We start from the raw sequence: 11,736 nt of genomic DNA on the forward strand, positions 1-11,736 counted from the left end.
CAGGCCACAACCCGTTGGTATCCCAGACCTCCTTATATTCCTGATATACAGGCCTCTCTTAACCCCTTTGGTATAGGGGTTCTATCTGTGATATCTCTCTATCCACCCTTCAGCTCCTTATCTGTGACATACAGGCCACACCCGTTGGTATCACAGGGGTTATATTGTGATATACAGACCTATCAACCCCTTGGTATATGGGGTTATCATGTCTCCCAGACCTCCATAACAGCTCCTGTTTTAGTCATGGTAATCCCAGACCTCCTTAACAGCTCCTGTAGTAGTCATGGTAATCCCAGACCTTCTTAACTGCTCCTGTAGTAGTCATGGTAATCCCAGACCTTCTTAACAGCTCCTGTAGTAGTCATGGTAATCCCAGACCTCCTTAGCAGATCCTGTAGTAGTCATGGTAATCCCAGACCTCCATAACAGCTCCTGTAGTAGTCATGGTAATCCCAGACCTCCTTAACAGCTCCTGTAGTAGTCATGGTAATCCCAGACCTCCTTAACAGCTCCTGTAGTAGTCATGGTAATCCCAGTGATCAGATAGCAGCAGAGCTGGAGGAGATAACACCAGGAGGACTGATACTGTTCCTTCTTCAGGAAACAAGGAGGGAGCAAATCTGCTGGGAGGAGAGACCCGTGGACTGAAGGGGAAGAGACAGGCTGGACTGAGGGAAGAGAGAGAGACCTGGACTGATAGGGAAGATTGTGATGAGAGAGGTGGACTGAGAGAAGAGAGAGAGAGACGTGGACTGAGAGAAGAGAGACCTGGACTGAGAGAAAGAGAGAGACCTGGACTGAGAGAATAGAGAGAGAGACCTGGACTGAGAAAGAGAACAGGAGAGATCTGGACTGTGAATTGTGATTCTGGATTGTGAAGTGTGGGGAACAGAGACCAAGCTGAACTGTGGACCTGTAGACATATTAATGGAGGAAGACCTGCTATTTTGGTGAGTATGAGCTACACACCAAGTACATACAGTTGAAGTAGGAATATTTATATACAACCCCTATACCAACGGTATGGTATAGCCAAATACATTTAAACTCAGTTTTTCCTCTAAACATAACGATGGTCATTATGACCAAATAGTTATATTTTTGTTTCATCAGACCAGAGGACCTCTCCAAAAATAACAATCTTTGTCCCCATGTGCAGTTACAAACCGTAGTCTGGCTTTTTTATTGTGATTTGGAGCAGTGGCTTCTATCTGACCTTTCAGGTTATGTTGATATAGGGGTTTTACTGTGAATATAGATACTTTTGTACCTGTTTCCTCCAGTATCTTCACAAGGTCCTTTGCTGCTGTTCTGGGATTGATTTGCACCTATCAACCCGTTGGTATAGGGGTTATATTGTGATATACAGGCCTATCAGCCCGTTGGTATAGGGGTTATATTGTGATATACAGGCCTATCAACCCGTTGGTATAGGGGTTATATTGTGATATACAGGCCTATCAACCCGTTGGTATAGGGGTTATATTGTGATATACAGGCCTATCAACCCGTTGGTATAGGGGTTATATTGTGATATACAGGCCTATCAACCCGTTGGTATAGGGGTTATATTGTGATATACAGGCCTATCAACCCGTTGGTATAGGGGTTATATTGTGATATACAGGCCTATCAACCCGTTGGTATAGGGGTTATATTGTGATATACAGGCCTATCAACCCGTTGGTATAGGGGTTATATTGTGATATACAGGCCTATCAACCCGTTGGTATAGGGGTTATATTGTGATATACAGGCCTATCAGCCCGTTGGTATAGGGGTTATATTGTGATATACAGGCCTATCAACCCGTTGGTATAGGGGTTATATTGTGATATACAGGCCTATCAACCCGTTGGTATAGGGGTTATATTGTGATATACAGGCCTATCAACCCGTTGGTATAGGGGTTATATTGTGATATACAGGCCTATCAACCCGTTGGTATAGGGGTTATATTGTGATATACAGGCCTATCAACCCGTTGGTATAGGGGTTATATTGTGATATACAGGCCTATCAACCCGTTGGTATAGGGGTTATATTGTGATATACAGGCCTATCAACCCGTTGGTATCAAGGGGTTATATTGTGATATACAGGCCTATCAACCCGTTGGTATAGGGGTTATATTGTGATATACAGGCCTATCAACCCGTTGGTATAGGGGTTATATTGTGATATACAGGCCTATCAACCCGTTGGTATAGGGGTTATATTGTGATATACAGGCCTATCAACCCGTTGGTATAGGGGTTATATTGTGATATACAGGCCTATCAACCCGTTGGTATAGGGGTTATATTGTGAGGCCTATACGTTGGTATAGGGGTTATATTGTGATATACAGGCCTATCAACCCGTTGGTATAGGGGTTATATTGTGATATACAGGCCTATCAACCCGTTGGTATAGGGGTTATATTGTGATATACAGGCCTATCAACCCGTTGGTATAGGGGTTATATTGTGATATACAGGCCTATCAACCCGTTGGTATAGGGGTTATATTGTGATATACAGGCCTATCAACCCGTTGGTATAGGGGTTATATTGTGATATACAGGCCTATCAACCCGTTGGTATAGGGGTTATATTGTGATATACAGGCCTATCAACCCGTTGGTATAGGGGTTATATTGTGATATACAGGCCTATCAACCCGTTGGTATAGGGGTTATATTGTGATATACAGGCCTATCAACCCGTTGGTATAGGGGTTATATTGTGATATACAGGCCTATCAACCCGTTGGTATAGGGGTTATATTGTGATATACAGGCCTATCAACCCGTTGGTATAGGGGTTATATTGTGATATACAGGCCTATCAACCCGTTGGTATAGGGGTTATATTGTGATATACAGGCCTATCAACCCGTTGGTATAGGGGTTATATTGTGATATACAGGCCTATCAACCCGTTGGTATAGGGGTTATATTGTGATATATAGGCCTATCAACCCGTTGGTATAGGGGTTATATTGTGATATACAGGCCTATCAACCCGTTGGTATAGGGGTTATATTGTGATATACAGGCCTATCAACCCGTTGGTATAGGGGTTATATTGTGATATACAGGCCTATCAACCCGTTGGTATAGGGGTTATATTGTGATATACAGGCCTATCAACCCGTTGGTATAGGGGTTATATTGTGATATACAGGCCTATCAACCCGTTGGTATAGGGGTTATATTGTGATATACAGGCCTATCAACCCGTTGGTATAGGGGTTATATTGTGTTATATATACAGGCCTATCAACCCGTTGGTATAGGGGTTATATTGTGATATACAGGCCTATCAACCCGTTGGTATAGGGGTTATATTGTGATATACAGGCCTATCAACCCGTTGGTATAGGGGTTATATTGTGATATACAGGCCTATCAACCCGTTGGTATAGGGGTTATATTGTGATATACAGGCCTATCAACCCGTTGGTATAGGGGTTATATTGTGATATACAGGCCTATCAACCCGTTGGTATAGGGGATATATTGTGATATACAGGCCTATCAACCCGTTGGTATAGGGGTTATATTGTGATATACAGGCCTATCAACCCGTTGGTATAGGGGTTATATTGTGATATACAGGCCTATCAACCCGTTGGTATAGGGGTTATATTGTGATATACAGGCCTATCAACCCGTTGGTATAGGGGTTATATTGTGATATACAGGCCTATCAACCCGTTGGTATAGGGGTTATATTGTGATATACAGGCCTATCAACCCGTTGGTATAGGGGTTATATTGTGATATACAGGCCTATCAACCCGTTGGTATAGGGGTTATATTGTGATATACAGGCCTATCAACCCGTTGGTATAGGGGATATATTGTGATATACAGGCCTATCAACCCGTTGGTATAGGGGTTATATTGTGATATACAGGCCTATCAACCCGTTGGTATAGGGGTTATATTGTGATATACAGGCCTATCAACCCGTTGGTATAGGGGTTATATTGTGATATACAGGCCTATCAACCCGTTGGTATAGGGGTTATATTGTGATATACAGGCCTATCAACCCGTTGGTATAGGGGTTATATTGTGATATACAGGCCTATCAACCCGTTGGTATAGGGGTTATATTGTGATATACAGGCCTATCAACCCGTTGGTATAGGGGTTATATTGTGATATACAGGCCTATCAACCCGTTGGTATAGGGGTTATATTGTGATATACAGGCCTATCAACCCGTTGGTATAGGGGTTATATTGTGATATACAGGCCTATCAACCCGTTGGTATAGGGGTTATATTGTGATATACAGGCCTATCAACCCGTTGGTATAGGGGTTATATTGTGATATACAGGCCTATGTGATATACAGGCCTATCAACCCGTTGGTATAGGGGTTATATTGTGATATACAGGCCTATCAACCCGTTGGTATAGGGGTTATATTGTGATATACAGGCCTATCAACCCGTTGGTATAGGGGTTATATTGTGATATACAGGCCTATCAACCCGTTGGTATAGGGGTTATATTGTGATATACAGGCCTATCAACCCGTTGGTATAGGGGTTATATTGTGATATACAGGCCTATCAACCCGTTGGTATAGGGGTTATATTGTGATATACAGGCCTATCAACCCGTTGGTATAGGGGTTATATTGTGATATACAGGCCTATCAACCCGTTGGTATAGGGGTTATATTGTGATATACAGGCCTATCAACCCGTTGGTATAGGGGTTATATTGTGATATACAGGCCTATCAACCCGTTGGTATAGGGGTTATATTGTGATATACAGGCCTATCAACCCGTTGGTATAGGGGTTATATTGTGATATACAGGCCTATCAACCCGTTGGTATAGGGGTTATATTGTGATATACAGGCCTATCAACCCGTTGGTATAGGGGTTATATTGTGATATACAGGCCTATCAACCCGTTGGTATAGGGGTTATATTGTGATATACAGGCCTATCAACCCGTTGGTATAGGGGTTATATTGTGATATACAGGCCTATCAACCCGTTGGTATAGGGGTTATATTGTGATATACAGGCCTATCAACCCGTTGGTATAGGGGTTATATTGTGATATACAGGCCTATCAACCCGTTGGTATAGGGGTTATATTGTGATATACAGGCCTATCAACCCGTTGGTATAGGGGTTATATTGTGATATACAGGCCTATCAACCCGTTGGTATAGGGGTTATATTGTGATATACAGGCCTATCAACCCGTTGGTATAGGGGTTATATTGTGATATACAGGCCTATCAACCCGTTGGTATAGGGGTTATATTGTGATATACAGGCCTATCAACCCGTTGGTATAGGGGTTATATTGTGATATACAGGCCTATATCAACCCGTTGGTATAGGGGTTATATTGTGATATACAGGCCTATCAACCCGTTGGTATAGGGGTTATATTGTGATATACAGGCCTATCAACCCGTTGGTATAGGGGTTATATTGTGATATACAGGCCTATCAACCCGTTGGTATAGGGGTTATATTGTGATATACAGGCCTATCAACCCGTTGGTATAGGGGTTATATTGTGATATACAGGCCTATCAACCCGTTGGTATAGGGGTTATATTGTGATATACAGGCCTATCAACCCGTTGGTATAGGGGTTATATTGTGATATACAGGCCTATCAACCCGTTGGTATAGGGGTTATATTGTGATATACAGGCCTATCAACCCGTTGGTATAGGGGTTATATTGTGATATACAGGCCTATCAACCCGTTGGTATAGGGGTTATATTGTGATATACAGGCCTATCAACCCGTTGGTATAGGGGTTATATTGTGATATACAGGCCTATCAACCCGTTGGTATAGGGGTTATATTGTGATATACAGGCCTATCAACCCGTTGGTATAGGGGTTATATTGTGATATACAGGCCTATCAACCCGTTGGTATAGGGGTTATATTGTGATATACAGGCCTATCAACCCGTTGGTATAGGGGTTATATTGTGATATACAGGCCTATCAACCCGTTGGTATAGGGGTTATATTGTGATATACAGGCCTATCAACCCGTTGGTATAGGGGTTATATTGTGATATACAGGCCTATCAACCCGTTGGTATAGGGGTTATATTGTGATATACAGGCCTATCAACCCGTTGGTATAGGGGTTATATTGTGATATACAGGCCTATCAACCCGTTGGTATAGGGGTTATATTGTGATATACAGGCCTATCAACCCGTTGGTATAGGGGTTATATTATAGGGGCCTATAGTCCTGACGTGCCTATTAGAGCCACAGTAGGGGTTATATTGTGATATACGGATGGTGGAAGACCCGTTTTAGTTTTTGGTCATAAACAGGGCCATTCTGTTCTTAGGGGTTAACTCTATTGTGATATACAGGTTCTATTCTTATTGTTAACTCTGTTCTGTTCTTATTGTTAACTCTGTTCTGTTTTAGTTTTTGTTAAACAGGGCCATTCTGTTCTTATTAACTCTGTTCTGTTCTTATTGTTAACTCTGTTCTGTTCTTATTGTTAACTCTGTTCTGTTCTTATTGTTAACTCTGTTCTGTTCTTATTGTTAACTCTGTTCTGTTCTTATTGTTAACTCTGTTCTGTTCTTATTGTTAACTCTGTTCTGTTCTTATTGTTAACTCTGTTCTGTTCTTATTGTTAACTCTGTTCTGTTCTTATTGTTAACTCTGTTCTGTTCTTATTGTTAACTCTGTTCTGTTCTTATTGTTAACTCTGTTCTGTTCTTATTGTTAACTCTGTTCTGTTCTTATTGTTAACTCTGTTCTGTTCTTATTGTTAACTCTGTTCTGTTCTTATTGTTAACTCTGTTCTGTTCTTATTGTTAACTTGTTCTGTTCTTATTGTTAACTCTGTTCTGTTCTTATTGTTAACTCTGTTCTTATTGTTAACTCTGTTCTGTTCTTATTGTTAACTCTGTTTTGTTCTTATTAACTCTGTTCTGTTCTTATTGTTAACTCTGTTCTGTTCTTATTTTTAACTCTGTTCTGTTCTTATTAACTCTGTTCTTCCTCTTAAAATGACAGAGGCAACAGAAGCATCGTCTGCTCCCTCAGTCGTCTCCTAGACAGATTGGGGTCTGCTGGACTATTTTTAGGGGACGTTGTTTTTTAGTTATGGACCTACAGCTTGGTTCTCTCTGTCACGTTTCCTCTTAAAGGCTTGGTGGTAAAACAGTGACTTTCTTCTTTTTTTAAAGCTCGTAGTGACTTAACAAGGCCTTTGTTGGAGAGAAGTAGAATACATTTCTTCTTGTTTTTCTTGGTTCATGTGTTTGGCGTTGTTTGTCTTTATGCTGTGTAGTCCGTTTCATAACCATTCGTCTGGTTGGTTTAGTGGCAGAACTGGGCGTGGTTTAGTGGCAGAACTGGGCTTGGTTTAGTGGCAGGCAGAACTGGGCTTGGTTTAGTGGCAGGCAGAACTGGGCTTGGTTTAGTGGCAGGCAGAACTGGGCTTGGTTTAGTGGCAGGCAGAACTGGGCTTGGTTTAGTGGCAGGCAGAACTGGGCTTGGTTTAGTGGCAGGCAGAACTGGGGTTGTGGAGTACAGCATGTTTTATGGTTTTACATAGAAATAGGCTTGACTCTTGAGTCAACCTGATAACAGTGTTCTTTGAACCCTTCAAATAAAATAGAGAGCGACAGAGAGAGGAGGAAGAGGAGTGGGGGTAGAGGTAGCAGAGAGAGAGAGAGAGGAGGAAGAGGAGTGGGGGTAGAGGTAGCAGAGAGAGAGAGAGAGGAGGAAGAGGAGTGGGGGTAGAGGTAGCAGAGAGAGAGAGAAAGGAGGAAGAGGAGTGGGGGTAGAGGTAGCAGAGAGAGAGAGAGGAGGAAGAGGAGTGGGGGTAGAGGTAGCAGAGAGAGAGAGAAAGGAGGAAGAGGAGTGGGGGTAGAGGAGAGTGGGGGTAGAGGTAGCAGAGAGAGGAAGAGGAAGAGGAGTGGGGGGGGTAGTAAAGGTAGCAGAGAGAGAGAGAAAGGAGGAAGAGGAGTGGCAGAGAGAGAGAGAAAGGAGGAAGAGGAGTGGGCCTATAGAGGTAGCAGAGAGAGAGAGAGGAGGAAGAGGAGTGGGGGTAGAGGTAGCAGAGAGAGAGAGAAAGGAGGAAGAGGAGTGGGGGTAGAGGTAGCAGAGAGAGAGAGAGGAAGGAGGAAGAGGGGGGTAGAGGTAGCAGAGAGAGAGAGAAAGGAGGAAGAGGAGTGGGGGTAGAGGTAGCAGAGAGAGAAAGGAGGAAGAGGAGTGGGGGTAAAGGTAGCAGAGAGAGAGAGAAAGGAGGAAGAGGAGGAAGAGGGTGGGGGTGGGGGTAGAGGTAGCAGAGAGGAGAAAGGAGGAAGAGGAGCAGAGAGAGAGAGAAAGGAGGAAGAGGAGTGGGGGTAGAGGTAGCAGAGAGAGAGAGAAAGGAGGAAGAGGAGTGGGGGTAGAGGTAGCAGAGAGAGAGAGAAAGGAGGAAGAGGAGTGGGGGTAAGAGGAGAGAGAAAGGAGGAGAGGAGGGGGTAGAGGTAGCAGAGAGAGAGAGAGGAGGAAGAGGAGTGAGGGGGTAGAGGTAGCAGAGAGAGAGAGAAAGGAGGAAGAGGAGTGGGGGTAGAGGTAGCAGAGCAGAGAGGAGGAAGAGGAGTGGGGGAGGAGCAGAAGAGAGGGAGTGGGGGTAGAGGTAGAGAGAGAAAGGAGAGAGAGAGGTAGGAGGAAGAGAAAGGAGGAAGAGGGGGGTAGAGGTAGCAGAGAGAGAGAGAAAGGAGGAAGAGGAGTGGGGGGGTAGAGGTAGCAGAGAGAGAGAGAAAGGAGGAAGAGGAGTGGGGGTAGAGGTAGCAGAGAGAGAGAGAAAGGAGGAAGAGGAATGGGGGTAGAGGTAGCAGAGAGAGAGAGAAAGGAGGAAGAGGAGTGGGGGTAGAGGTAGCAGAGAGAGAGAGAGGAGGAAGAGGAGTGGGGGTAGAGGTAGCAGAGAGAGAGGGGAAGAGGAGTGGGAGAGAGGTAGCAGAGAGAGAGAGAGAGAGATTACTTTAGTGCTGTGTGAAAGGCTGGCAGACTGTCTAATTGAGCCACTGCCAGCCAGGATCTTTTCAGAGCAGGCTCTTCACCAAGGCTGAAACCAAATGGCACTACTTTTGACCAAGGCCAATAGGGAATGGGATGCTATTTGGGATGCAGACCATTCCTGTCTCTGTATCTCATCATGTAAAACTACCGTGTCGGATTCAATTAACAAGTCTCGAGTCACCCGTTTCTACTTCAACGAGTCACCCGTTTCTACTTCAACGAGTCGCCCGTTTCTACTTCAACGAGTCGCCAGTTTGTACTTCAACGAGTCGCCAGTTTCTACTTTAACCAGGCCCTGATCTCCTGCTTACTCCAGACCAGGCCCTAGATCTCCTGCTTACTCCAGACCATGCCCTGATCTCCTGCTTACTCCAGACCAGGCCCTAGATCTCCTGCTTACTCCAGACCAGGCCCTGATCTCCTGCTTACTCCAGACCAGACCCTGATCTCCTGTTTACTCCGGACCAGGCCCTTGATCTCCTGCTTACTCCAGACCAGGCCCTAGATCTCCTGCTTTCTCCGGACCAGGCCCTGATCTCCTGCTTACTCCGGACCAGGCCCTGGATCTCCTGCTTACTCCGGACCAGGCCCTGATCTCCTGCTTACTCCTGACCAGACCTTGGATCTCCTGCTTACTCCGGACCAGGCCCTGGATCTCCTGCTTACTCCGGACCAGGCCCTGATCTCCTGCTTACTCCAGACCAGGCCCTAGATCTCCTGCTTACTCCAGACCAGGCCCTGAATCTCCTGCTTACTCCAGACCAGGCCCTAGATCTCCTGCTTACTCCAGACCAGGCCCTGGATCTCCTGCTTACTCAAGACCAGGCCCTGGATCTCCTGCTTACTCCAGACCAGGCCCTGGATCTCCTGCTTACTCCAGACCAGGCCCTGGATCTGCTTACTCCAGACCAGGCCCTAGATCTCCTGCTTACTCCAGACCAGGCCCTGATCTCCTGCTTACTCCAGACCAGGCCCTGATCTCCTGCTTACTCCGGACCAGGCCCTGATCTCCTGCTTACTGCAGACCAGGCCCTGATCTCCTGCTTACTCCAGACCAGACCCTGATCTCCTGCTTACTCCGGACCAGGCCCTTGATCTCCTGCTTACTCCGGACCAGGCCCTGATCTCCTGCTTACTCCAGACCAGGCCCTGATCTCCTGCTTACTCCAGACCAGGCCCTGATCTCCTGCTTACTCCGGACCAGGCCCTTGATCTCCTGCTTACTCCGGACCAGGCCCTGATCTCCTGCTTACTGCAGACCAGGCCCTGATCTCCTGCTTACTCCAGACCAGGCCCTGATCTCCTGCTTACTCCGGACCAGGCCCTGATCTCCTGCTTACTGCAGACCAGGCCCTGGATCTCCTGCTTACTCCAGACCAGGCCCTGATCTCCTGCTTACTCCGGACCAGGCCCTGATCTCCTGCTTACTCCAGACCAGGCCCTGATCTCCTGCTTACTGCAGACCAGGCCCTGATCTCCTGCTTACTCCGGACCAGGCCCTGATCTCCTGCTTACTCCAGACCAGGCCCTGATCTCCTGCTTACTGCAGACCAGGCCCTGATCTCCTGCTTACTCCGGACCAGGCCCTGATCTCCTGCTTACTCCAGACCAGGCCCTGATCTCCTGCTTACTGCAGACCAGGCCCTAGATCTCCTGCTTACTCCAGACCAGGCCCTAGATCTCCTGCTTACTCCAGACCAGGCCCTGATCTCCTGCTTACTCCAGACCAGGCCCTAGATCTCCTGCTTACTCCAGACCAGGCCCTAGATCTCCTGCTTACTCCAGACCAGACCCTGATCTCCGGGACTGAAAGAGGAAGTGGCGTGGCGAAAGACCAGGCCAAGCGAAGTCATCCTGACTTACGTCGACAAGCAAATAGACCATTGCCCTCGATCTCTAATGTTGAGGAAGTTTTAAGACCAGGCCCTGATCTCACTATTTACCAAGACCAGTTCATCTATATGTTTGATAGCTGTCTATTCCCAGACCAAACCCTGATCTCACTGAGACTTACTCAAAGAGCTGAACAGGGCCATAAGTAAACAAGACAATGTACTGTTCAGACCAGGCCTTTTTCTTGCCCAGTGATTTTAATGCAGGGCCCTGAAATCCATCCGATCTGATTTTTTCCAGACCATCCCCTGATGCCACTTGAGGCAGACAAGGCCCTGGATCTCCTGCTTACTCCAGACCAAAAGATCTCCTTTGCCTTCTCCTTTCCAAACCAGGCCCTGATCTCCTGCTTACTCCAGACCAGGCCCTGATCTCCTTTGACCAGGCCCTGATCTCCTGCTTCCCTTTGGCAGACCAGGCCCTGATCTCCTGCTTACAAGCAGAAACTCAAGTGGCCCTGGATCTCGGATGCTAACTCCAGACCAGGCCCTGATGTCCTAGGACTCATCCGATAACACTTAGAGTTCCCCACGGAGTCACCTGCTTCATTAATAACTGCATCAATGATCTCCTGTCCCTACAGTGACCAGGCCCTGATCTCATATCCTAACCAGAAGCCATGGATTACAGGCAACATCCAGACCAGGCTAAAGGCTAGAGATGGAGCTTTCAAGGAGCAGACACTCCCTCTACAGGACCAGGCCCTACAGGATCTCCTGTCCCCTTACTCCAGACCAGGCCCTGATCTCCCTGTCCTCCAGACCAGGAGTTCTGATCTCCTGCCCTCTACAGGAGTTCTGACCCCTGT

This window comes from Oncorhynchus masou, unplaced genomic scaffold (genome assembly GCF_036934945.1).
Source record: "Oncorhynchus masou masou isolate Uvic2021 unplaced genomic scaffold, UVic_Omas_1.1 unplaced_scaffold_496, whole genome shotgun sequence".
NCBI classification, from domain to species: Eukaryota; Metazoa; Chordata; class Actinopteri; order Salmoniformes; family Salmonidae; genus Oncorhynchus; species Oncorhynchus masou.